The 8,961-nt window shown below is 45.5% G+C and overlaps 1 non-coding gene across 1 annotated transcript; it reads left to right on the forward strand.

Moving 5' to 3' along the window:
* The first annotated feature begins 8,623 nt into the window (after positions 1-8,623).
* On the forward strand, positions 8,624-8,733 carry LOC123941090. The gene has a single exon (XR_006818182.1). It is a non-coding gene; the product is annotated as a U6 spliceosomal RNA (small nuclear RNA).
* Positions 8,734-8,961: the final 228 nt, after the last annotated feature.

The raw sequence follows: 8,961 nt of genomic DNA on the forward strand, positions 1-8,961 counted from the left end.
GCAGAATGAAGAAATAGACAGTGCCCATTAGTGCATGAAACAAAGAGTAAGCACGGTGAGTCTTGTTGGAATACATCTTTCCAGACTTATTTCTCTGCAAAGATCGATCCATTAAGTGCTGCAAACGGAGACCACACTGAGCACCCTGGTGATGAACTTGCTTTTTTTCATTTGGCACTACGTTGAGAACATGTGGTCGCGTCATTAAGTATTCTGCACGATTTTAAACGTATTTTGCAATATGAATGAAGTTTGGTAGTTTGGGTCTCAATAGAAAAACCGTTCACATTTAAAATTTCATATCCTTTGCTCTGGCCACTGCTGTCCTGGAGGCACTGCAGAAATATTATGGGTCAGTCAGAACGATGCACCCCTGATTTTTTTTTTTTTTTTCCCATTGGAAAAACAGGGACATTGCTGACGTTCTTTTAAACCACATGTAGCTGTTATGACTGTTACCGGTTCGGGAAGCTTCACAACACTAAAGTACAAATACGTGCCCATTTCTCTTCTGCCTTCAGATCAAATTAGAAACCGCTCAAACCCTTGCCACCACCCCCTCCTGCTCCCACTACCCTAACCGAAGTGACGTTGATTACCTCCCACCGACCTGGAGAACTTGCCTCCCCATGAACTATGAGACAAAACACAGACCTGGAGGTCACAAACCTTAGAAGACAAGGGTCAGCCTGACTTCTCCACCAACTCAGAAACACTAGGGTCTCCCCAGCCATCTCCCACTCCTGCTGTCTTTGCGTTGCACCATGACCTTTGGTGCTCTAGTGGTGCTCTACTGGCCAACCGGTGGTGATGCCAACCCCAGGCATGGGCCCACTCCCAGCATGGCAGCCTGGGAGAGACGAAGCCTCCCTTCTCCCTCCTAAACCCCCAGCTCCAGACTCCCCTCACTTGATCTCCAGGTCTTCAACCCTTTCACTCTTGCAGAGAGCCATTCCTCCCATGACTCCTGGCAGGGAAACCGGGTCAGAAATGGGTTCAGGCACCTATGGTTTGCCAATCAGAACCGTTGTTCACGTCCTTTTCCTCCCCTAGGAGCCACGGCCGCACATCTGGAATCCATCATCTTCCTTCTCAACACTGGAAGTACAGAAGATTGACTCCACTCTCCTTCTGTTCAGTAGGACGCTGGGGTAGTGACTGAGGGATCTGGGCCCTCAGAACAAAGAGCCCCACACGCAGCTTCACCTCTGACTCTGGAATATATATGTTGCTGTCCCTCTGCCTTCAAAGCAATGGGAAATGCTAACATGGAAGGAGAGACCAGACTTCCTTCAAGCATCCAGGAGGAAGAAAATGCTGTTTATTCACAATGGGGAAAGGAATAATCATCCTACCTCACTTTTTATTCTCCAACCCAAAACACAAGCAAGGAAACTGTTCAGCGCTCCTTGCTAAAGCAGTGAAAAACAAAACCCTAGCTACATTTTAAGTGGGTCACCCTGCTGTAGAGCAAAATTAATCTTCAATGGATCACTCCTTTTTGCTTTAAATGAACAATTACTGATTGTCTTTAGGAAAACCACCTGGTGCCATGCAAAATACCCCTGGGGCTGAAATCAGAAAACCCAAGGTATTCTTTCCCTGTCACTAATTCCCGAGAGGACTTGGAGCCAAGTATGAAACCCTGTGAAACCCCATCTCTCTCTGCTTGAGATTGGACTTGATGGTGAACCTTCATGTCCAAAGCCCATTAGCCAAGCGTCTCTGCTTCCCTGGACGGTGTTAACAGTTTCACTACCAACATTTGCCAGAGCAATTTATTTTTCTGTGCATTTTTATTTTATAATTTCCAGGAAAATCTGAAAATCCAAATACTTGCTCAATAATGTGGGACTCATTAAAGTACCCTAGGTAGGTGACAAAGTGGATTTATTATCCTTTACTGTGTAACTCAGAGCAAGCTGTGAGCCTCTCTGAAATTCAGCTTCTTCAACTATAAGAATACTTTGCACAAATTTCATAGGTCAGGACCTCACCTCCAAGTTTAAGTATATGAACTCATTGAAATGTCACAATTGCTACTCTAGAATGTAGGTACCATTATTATCATCAGCTTTATGAGGGAGGAAACAGGCAGGGAAAACTACGTGACTTTCCCAAGGTCACACAGCTAAGAAGTGGCAGAGTCAGGATTCGGCCCAGGCACCTGACCCCAGAGTCCATCTGTCTGAATGTCTGTCACACTACCTGTGGCTTTGAGACAAGGGGTGGTAACCGATGTTGACCTCCAGGATGGTTGAGGGGGTTAAATGTATACAAGACAGTGTACCAGACACACACGAAGTCCTCCATTTATGAGTCAGTATTACTATGTTACTATTTTCTACATGAACCCAATAAAGTATTTTGTTGCCAGTTGAAAATTATAAAAACTCTGTGGCGACATAGAGAAACCCAACTATGACACAAGGCACCGTGAAGAAAAGTTGAATGTAAAGGGGTATTATGTGGTGTTTGAGTCACTCAGTGGGTTAAGCCTCTGCCTTCAGCTCAGGTCATGATCCCAGGGTCCTGGGATTGAGTCCTGCCTGCATCAGGCTCTCTGTTCAGTGGGGAGCCTGCTTTTCCCTCTGCTTCTCCTGCTCCCCCAGTTCGTGCTCTCTCTCACTCTCTCTAATAAATAAAATCTTTAAAAAATAAAAACTAAAGTCATCTTATGTTTGAACGGTGCCTATGTACAAATGACATTCAACAGCTATTACTGTTCAGCAAACAATAATCACTTACTACCCCTGTGTTCGCCCTCGGCTAGGGACCCACACGTTGAGACCGGGCCGACCTGGGCCGTTCCGGGCCATGCTGCAATTGTCTGATGCAGACCGGACGCAGGTCTGCTCCACGCATGCCCCCTCGGAGGCCCTGGTGGAAGGACAGCAGTCAGCTGGCGGAGCTCTTCTCTGGGCGACGGCGGGGGTGCAGGAGGGCAAAGCCAACAACACAAGGGCTCTGACAGCCTCATGACATCCCAGTAGTCAAAGTCACCATATGGAGGAGCCCAGAGGAAAGGAATGAGAAAGAAGGACCAGATGGAAATAGAGGACATGGAGAAGGATGATTAGTTTGGTGAGATCTTGGGTAAATATTTTATCTTCTTGTCTTTCCCAAAATCACATTGATCTTTTGTTGTCTTCAAGATCAAAGGAAGAAAATGAAAGGAAACCTCAAGAATCTGTCCTAAGAGAAAAGGCTAAAAGACTGCACTAAGTAACATTTGTTCACTCATTCAGCAAACATCTGGGACCCAGCTTTGCTCAGAGAAATCACGGCCCTGTCCTCCAGTGGCTCACAGTCCAAAGAATGATAGTGGTAATGATGATGATAATTATAATAATAGCCAGCATTTACTAAGCGTGCCATATCCCAGGTGCTGTGCTAAGTCATTTTTATAGTGTAACCTCTTATAATCCTATTGTAAAAAAGTCTATAGAAGAGATTATAATCCCTTTTTACAGAAGAGAAACGGAGGCACAGAGAGGTCAATAATTTATGCAAGGTCACCCCGCTAGCAAGTGGCAGAGCTGGAATCCCAAAGGGCAGTCCAGCTGCAGACCCGAAACATTTTGCTCCTCATTCCCACACATTGCCCTAACCGTCCCGGCAAGCCCTCTCCCTGTCCCTGAACTAAAGTATCACCAGCATAGAGTTCATCTGCAAACCCAAAGCCTCCTCTTTCAAATGTGGACTTAACACATTAGATATCCCCGGCAGAGGTGGGCAAGCGAGCCAGGCTTTAGTAAAGAAACTTGGGTGAGCTTGGAGAAGACAACAATGTTCCTTTTCTAAGTGAAGGGAGGCTGGGCAAAGCCTTGGGGAGGGCGGTAATTAATTTTTCTCCACCTGAAATGGGAATAGTACACATAAGGGCCTGCCCCACAGCATCAGGGGACTGAGGCAGAAGTTAACGGTTCCAGGGATCAGGGACTTTTTGCATGGAAAGAGCCTCCAGGGGGCAGGGGGGCAGGAGTGTAAAATGATCCTTTCACAGAGACAGTGTGGTGAAGCAGGTCCAAGCACGATCAATGAGCACGCTTTTAAGCCCACACAGAATTCCATAACTATTTGACTCAGCAGTTTGAGTGAAACACCAAAGCCCATTCAGACCACCAAATTACAGCTTCCTTCTCAACTTCCCAAGCCTGCCCAGGCCACCCTGGAGCCCCCGCTTTAGCACAACCTTGGTCGGTGATGGAAGTTAAGATAATACTCCCCTCCCACTCGCACCCTCCAAAACCAAAACCAAAACCAACCCCCGGAACACAGGAGCCACCTGCACGCTGCCACGGAACTCCACCATTTCAAATACAATGACAATATTTCACGCCTCCGTAGCTCAGCGGAGGAACACAAATGAAAACCAACAGCCAAGGAGGAGAGCGTTTGATGAATCAAATAGGAAGGAGCTTATTTGTTTGTAAGTGTCCGATTCAACCCATCACAGATGACCTGACAAGTAGCTGATGAAAGAGTGGAAGCTGCAGACAGCCCTTCCAGAGAAATCTGCGAGGAGCCCGCCAGCAGCTCCCTTCCCATGGAAATAATGGCCAATCATATTAAGTACAATAACGGAAAAATCAGAGTCCGACTCTCCCATTAAAACTGGGTCACTCTTCACCTGAGCGGGTCCTGCGAAGCTGCCAGCTCACAGCCAGCACAGCTGATTAACAACCTGGAGGGGCTGGCAAAAATCCCATTAGCCTGGACCAATGGGTTTCCCGCTGTATCTGCCCCCGCGTGACTGACAGGAAGAAAATGAAGACATGAAAGAAGTAAGATTTCTAAGAGAGTTTTGTAATGCTCTGCCCCCCACACACAGGCTCAGCACCAGGAAAGATGCTGATATTTGTAGAGTCCCAGCACCCCCTCCTACCCCCGCTCTGGTTCTGCCGTTCCCTAATTGGGGAAGCCCTGGACAATTCCACAAAGGTAGGAATGGAAGGCGTATGGGAGAATGAGGAACACTTCTCCGGAAAAGGCTGTGGAGGAGGCGTCAGGGGATGGCCCTATGAGTACCTCCCTTTTGTCTCCTGGTCTCTGTTTTACTGCTTCCTCTCTTCTCTCTTGATAATCTTCTAACTCCTGTCAGGATGTGACTTTACCATCAATTCTTGCAAAGGGACCACTTTTCCAGAATGTGATCTGGGGCCCCTGATCTAGGTTAAGTGTCTGGTGAAAGATGGAGGCCACATTCCACAAGGAGTGTAAGGATTTGGTTTACCTCAGGGTGATGGTCTCTGAAAGTGCACGGAATAAGGAATGGGGGTGATGTGGGGAGGGGGGATGAGAGGGGAGGGCACAAGGCCTGTGGGGACGAAACAAAAACCAAAGATGGGGCAGGAGGCGGGTCATGCTCTATAGCGCTCGTGATCCTTGAAGACACCAGGCTAAGTGAGGTGAGCCAGTTACAAAAGGACAAACGCTATGATTCCCCTCATCCAAGGAACCTACAGTCCAATTCATAGAAGCAGGAAGTAAAAAGGCCGTTGCTAGGAGCCGGGGCTGGGGCAACGGAGAGTTAGGATTTAGTGGGTTATGGAGTTTCATTTTGGAAAGATTAAAAAAGTTCTGCAGATGGGATGATGGTGATGATTGCCCAACAATGTGAATGCACTTCAGACCACGGGACTATACACCTAAAAATGGTTAAAATGATCAATTTCGTGTCATATATATCTTATCATACACACAACTATTTTTGAAGGTATGGTATGGGGGCAGGGGTAGCTTGCTTGCATGGAAGAACTAGTCTCACAGGAAACAGATTCATTGTCTCTCTGAAATTCAGGGACCAGAGAACAGGAGGCAGGGAGGGGTGGGGTCCCTGTGCCCAGACCCCCTGGGACTCTCCAGGAAATGCCCTTCTCCATGGTATCTGAACTTGGGAAACTGGAATCCTCCCAACTGACTGAGGGAGGATGAGTCCTTTATTCTAAACCATCCTGAGCGTACAGAAGACATCCTCCTTTCCTGCTCAGCCAAGAGTGGGAATTAGTAACAAACGGGGATCCCTTTCCCGAGAGGAACCACCTCAAGGCCATTCTAGGAATGCTGGCAATGAAACACAGACCGTGTTAAGGTTGAACGGTGGTGATGCTCCATCTTTCAGATCAGGAGTGAAACAGCTATAGCAAATCTGACCCACGGAGGTCGCTCAAACTCGATGCAAGAAAGCAGAAGGGATTGTGGGAAGCAGCCCTCCAGCTGCAGATGAACCCTGACGGGTGAGGCGAGGCGGGGTGTGCTTGACGGGTCAGTGGGCTGCCCCAGGTAGGGCATGGTTCAGGAGGGGAACCCTCCCAGGTTGAGCCTGGGAACCGCTAAACCGCTACAGGCATTTGGGCCGTCTGCTCCTGGTGGTATCCTGTTTGCTACAGGCAAGCATCTTTTCTGTGGGTTATTTTCGTCGCTGGCCTTGGCTTGTTTTTCTCAGTGCTGCTTCTTGGCTCGTGGCTTTTCTTCCCTGGTTTATTAAAAACCGAGATAAATCACCTAATAAATCTTTGTTCCGTTTTTCCCTTCAACCCTCTTCAGCAATTGCCGAAGTCACAAAGTTACATCTTTCCCTCAGCAGGAGGCTAACAAAATAGCGGGTATGTTCATAGAAACATATAGATCAAGAAAACAAAGAGAAAAATCTTTAATTATTCAGAAGCCACCCACTCCGGGTACTAAATTTACTTGCCTCGGTCTGACTTAAAGAGGCACAGCAGCACCTGAGCGAGGAGCAAGCTAACAGCCACAGCCCTCGAGGCCTGGAGGCAGGTGGGGCCCGCTTCCCATGACGGCCGGGAAGGGGGGCGCGGGGCACGAATCAAAGGTCTTTCCTTATTGGTGGGACGGTTATTGGGAGCACTTCTCGCACTTTGCTCCTAAAGCTTCCCCTCCTCCACACATACACACAAACCTCTGCTCCCAAATATCCTTCAGTTTCTTAAAATCATTGAGTCCCCGAATTCTGGAATTGGAAAGGGGCTCAGCATCATCAAATAGAAACCCTTTTATCTTCATCACACAGGATTCTGAGGATATTAAAGGACAGCTAGTCTGGCACTGACTCTCCCCATTAGAGGGCTTATAATTCACACAAGTCAATTTAGCACCCCACTTGTATTATATCCATACTTGCATGAGGACTTCGCTCATTTAATTATATCTTTTTTTAAATTTTGTTTATTTTTCTTAAGACTTTTATTTATTTATTTGACAGACAGAGATCACAAGTAGGCAGAGAGGCAGGCAGAGAGAGGAAGAAGCAGGATCCCCGCTGAGCAGAAAGTCTGATGCAGAGCTCGATCCCAGGACCCTGGGATCATGACCCGAGCCAAAGATAGAGGCTTCAACCCACCGAGCCACCCAGGCTTTAACAATTTAAAACTTTTTTTTTTATTTTTTGAAAGGGCAATCTGTTCACTGATTGGTAATTTGAAAGGTCAAAAGAATAGATAATGCCCTGGAGCACCTGGGTGGCTCAGTGGGTTCAACCTCTGCCTTCAGCTCAGGTCATGATCTCAGGGTCCTGGGATTGAGCCCCGCACCAGGCTCTTTGCTCAGTGGGGAGCCTGCTTCCCTCCTCTCTCTCTCTGCCTGCCTCTCTGCCTACTTGTGATCTCTCTTTGTCAAATAAATAAATAAAATCTAAAAAAGAAAAGAATAGGTAATCCAATCTAATGGACATCGAGTTCCCCTCCCCAGAGGCAACAGTTAATTCTTCAAGCATCCTTCCTGAGATAGTATATGTGTGTGTGCATATATATAAGAAGTATAGGAATTATATGTATTATATGTATATATATACTTAAGTATAAGTATATATATATACTTAAGTGTGTATATATATATACTTAAGTATAGTGAGTCTACATGTTATATAAATACACTTAAGTATATCTGTATATAAAATATTTAGTACTTATATATAGTATCTATATACTATGTAAGTATATTAAGTATATCTATATATAATATAATATATAATTGACATAGATATAGACATAATGCATATAATAGATAATATAATACATATACTTAAGTATATTAAGTATATCTATATATAATATTATATATTAATAGATAGCCTTAAGTATAATCTTTTCTTCCCCTTTTGTACACAAATGTTTTTATGCTGGTCTGCATCTACCCCTTCCTATATCTCCTGTACCAAGCTTCATTCTTTTAGACAGCACCATGGTATTCCATTATACAGATGTATTATTTGGGAAAATTCTTGTTGCTTCCGATCTTTTTCATTACCAGTAATGCTGCAGTGAATAATCCTGTGCTCATGATATCTTGTACCTTTATTACCTGAGGACAGACTCCTTGAAGTGGAATGGCTGGACCCACGGGTAGGTGCATTTGCAGTTTTGATTGTTATTGCCAAGTGTCCTCTGCTAACTTCTAGTCTTATCAAGGATGTATTAGACTTCCTGTTTCTTTACAGCCTCACCAACACTAGGTTATCCAACTTTTTGACTTTTGCTGTATTTATTTATCTGCTGGTATCTCTCTCTGGTTTCGACCCCTCATTAGGATGAAAGCCCATTACGTTTCCTCAGAACCTGATGTGATATCTGGCCCATAATAGATTCTGAATAGATATTTGATAGTGCTTTTTTAGCAGCACACCCTATACACTAAATCAGAATGACACAGAGAAGATCAGCGTGGGCCTTGTACAAGGATGACATCCAAATTCATGAGTCTTCCCATGCTTTCAGAGAACACATCTTTTTTTTTTTTTTTTTTAAGATTATGTATTTATTTTAGAGAGGGAGAAAGCATGAATGGGAGGGAGAGAGGAGAGGAAAAGAGAGAATCTCAGGCTGACTCCACACTGAGCAGGGAGCCTGACACAGGGTTCGATCTCATGACCCCAAGATCATGACCTGAGCTGAAACCGACTGTGCCACCCATGTGCCCCGAGAAATATCTTAAATGTTCTCA

This window comes from Meles meles, chromosome 4, assembly GCF_922984935.1.
Source record: "Meles meles chromosome 4, mMelMel3.1 paternal haplotype, whole genome shotgun sequence".
Lineage (NCBI taxonomy): Eukaryota > Metazoa > Chordata > Mammalia > Carnivora > Mustelidae > Meles > Meles meles.